Source organism: Pinus tabuliformis, chromosome 6 (genome assembly GCF_031772625.1).
Source record: "Pinus tabuliformis cultivar Carrire ecotype Pingquan chromosome 6, CPIR1, whole genome shotgun sequence".
Classification (NCBI taxonomy): Eukaryota; Viridiplantae; Streptophyta; class Pinopsida; order Pinales; family Pinaceae; genus Pinus; species Pinus tabuliformis.
The window spans coordinates 2,024,408,332-2,024,411,633 of record NC_142292.1 but is presented as its reverse complement, the minus strand read 5'-3'; positions in this window follow the sequence as shown (position 1 = coordinate 2,024,411,633).

Genomic DNA, 3,302 nt, shown 5'->3' with positions numbered 1-3,302 from the left:
CCCTCCTTGGGTGACTATATTGATATTTGTTGTGCGGAGACCTTCATCGGTCTTGGCTCGGCATTCATTAGGTTAGCCCCTCACTATTTGGTCCTCTCTTCCCATTTCGTGATGAGCTTCGGGCAGTATTCTGCCGCGTGGGTGTTAACTCTGCACTGTGAACACCATGGTGTTCTCGGGAGCATGCATTCCCTTGTGACATGTCCTTCTTAATCGCAATTCCAGCATCTTAGGGGTCCTCTGCCTCCCGATCTCCCTCTACGTCCATTTCCTCCTCAGCCCCCTCGATTTGCTTCATTGACTCAGAATGTGGATCTATATAGTCTTTCTGCCAAAGCATCCAACTCCCAGCATTGATCAATGTGATCAGTAATCGATGTGCAAAACTTGCAGTAGTTGTTATTGGGGATGCTAGAGTACTTTTGTAGCACTAGACACATCTGCGGTAGGTGTCCATACATTCAACAGATTTCTCAGAAATCTACGTTATTCCTTCCTAGGAAGGGTCCTTACGCCCCGATGGCCACAACCCCTGCAGTCGGAGTGGTTCCCGATGACCTCACCACCCCTCCTGCATGGTTAAGACCTCACAGTCGCAAGCATTCCTTCGCAATGTGCCCATCCACCAGGCAATGGGTGCAACAAACATTAAGCCTGGCTAGTCGTACTAGCTGAAGATCCCTCAGCTTCTCGATCAAGTTCGCGATCTGGCTTTGAAAGCCCATGATTGCTAGATCTTGTAGACTTGTGCCTCATCGGTATTCGTGGGGATATCCTACCATCGCTTCTATCCGCAATGATTGCTCTAAAGCATCTTGCAAGGTTCCTATCTTCTGTTGTGTCAGGAGTGTCTTGGTCAAGGGAAAGAGCGCCTTGATGAACCAGTCCCGCTGGTGGTTTGGGTCCAAAGTATAACATAGCTTGGCAATGGCGTCCTTAAACCTTTACATGAGATCCCACACCATCTCTCCCTCCCTCTGCTTAATTTCCCACAACTCCGCTATCCCTTGCTGATCATTTGTAGTACCTTGAATTCTTGCACAAATCCCCTCTTACTGTCGTCTATGCTTGGGTTCTGGTTTTGCTCTGCCCACTTAATGAACCAGCGTAGAGTCCGTTCCCTAAGCGTGGTGTGGAATTCCTCCGCTTGAACGTTATCTGGAGTCTAGCGAGCTCTCTAGATGGCTTCGCAGAGGTACCAGTGTTACTCCACATCCTCATTCCCCTTGCCTGCAAAATTCAGTTATCTTGTAAATGATCCCACCATACTATTCTGAATATTAGCTAACAATACAAAATCGTTGGTTCCCAGCTGTAGCGACCCCTGTAGTCCCAAGTTACTGTTGTAGCCAGTTCTGGTATCACCCCCAGTATTGAGACCAGTCCTGTATTTTTCTCGCGCCCTATATACTCGCGCTGCTTTTGTTAGGTTAAAGATGAATTCTTCTGGTTTATGATAAGGTACTAGGGGAAGGTCGGGGAAAACGCCGCTTGTGCTTTGGGGTTGGGGCTGCTGAATTCGGGTGGATGTTGGTTATTCATCGAATAACTTCCTCATTCTATCAGCCATGCTGTCATCATCTTCGTGCCAGCATGGGTACCAATCCTACGATTATTCTTTCACAGCCTTAAAGGAGGATCCCCCACAGGTTCCAGGTTACGATCCCACATCCACAACATTCCGAGATAGTCTTCCTCCAATTCCCTATTGCGATACCATTTTCGCAACCTGCAGGGAATGTCCTTCCTCCTCTTCCCGATTCCGACATCATTTCGTCCCAACTTTTGGTGCCCTAGCATCCTCTTCCCCCTTCATCTCAGTTTGTGGTTTTTCCATCACCACTCCTACTAGGCGGGACCCTCTCCTTCTTTTCCCTAGGGCCCTAGTTGCTCTTACCTACCACTTATCTGCTAACAGCGCCCTTCTCTGTAATCTAACATCCCTCGCTTACTTTAATCCTTCTGCATCCATCCCCCTCCAACACCCTTATCCCCTTGTGGGCAGCATTTTCCCCTTTAGTTCCTTCCCCCGATACTGGGGTTTTATGCTTCCATCCCAATAGTGGCTAGAGATAGAATTCCATCTTCTACCAAAATCATCTTAACCCACATCGGGATCTCCCCTATCAATTCCCCCCTTAGCTCGGATTTGAACACCGCCTCCGCCTTTGAGTAGGACTAATAGCTTTCTACAGCAAACTCAACTACGTACCCTTCTACCGTAGTTCTCACCCAGAAATCAACTGCTCCCATCTGCTTGTTATCCAGCTGTTGTAATAGTGCAGTCTCGGATGAAGTCCAACTATGGCAAGCTCTCGCCGATCCGCTCGAAGGACTTTGCCGCTTCAATTCCCTCAACCAATTGTACAGGTCCTCATGGAATTTGCACCAAAAAATTTCATATTGGTCATCTGAGCTATCAGCGTATAGGATCTGCTTATGCACCCTGCTGATTGAATGATTCCTGCGGGCAGCTCTTTCTGCCACAAATTGGTTTATTTTGTGATTCCACTAGTTTCTGATCTCTCTCTTAAACACCCTCGACACCATATTCTGAACCAGTTCTCCTAATCTCGGGTCCTAGCAATGGAACCATTTGTTGTCTCGAGCGAGGCATTAGGGAAAAGACCCAGGATTTAGGCACGAAATGCCAATAATGGTCCACTGTAGTCTAGGATAGCACTGGCATTTTCACCTCACCCCGAAGGGCAAAGAATCTCACCCGAAGCGCACCGCGACCAAAAGGGGAGAAGGGCTCAACATGGAATTAAGGGGGTCTAAGGGCTCATCATGGAATTAAGGGGGTCTAAGTTAGACACAAGCGGTCATACACATATGCATTCATAAAACATGGAACAAAGATAATGATATCCTAAACTCATACATAGGGACTCATCATATATACCACAAAACTAACAACATACTAGTATCGATCTATCAAGCACCAGCCTCATGTAATAAGGAGACTAATTAAAATTTTGATAAGCCATAGTACAAGATGTGCAATACACTTATGAGTCTTAACAATCATCAACTCGAATTACATTAAAGTGACAGAACATAATACATTATAACTTGGCTTCTCGCCGTCAACAATACAGAGAATACCTGGCTCAGTAGCTCGGGTCAGATCTGCTCCGCAACTCAGTTCCTTAGTTTCTAGCCCTTCTTGCTTCTACTCTTGTGTCTGCGTACCTCCTCAGTGGCCCAATCCTTCAGTGTCTCAGCAACAACCCCAATGATCAATGAAACTTAACAACAATAGTAGCAACACCACCAACAAACAACCTCTTCCTTTTTGT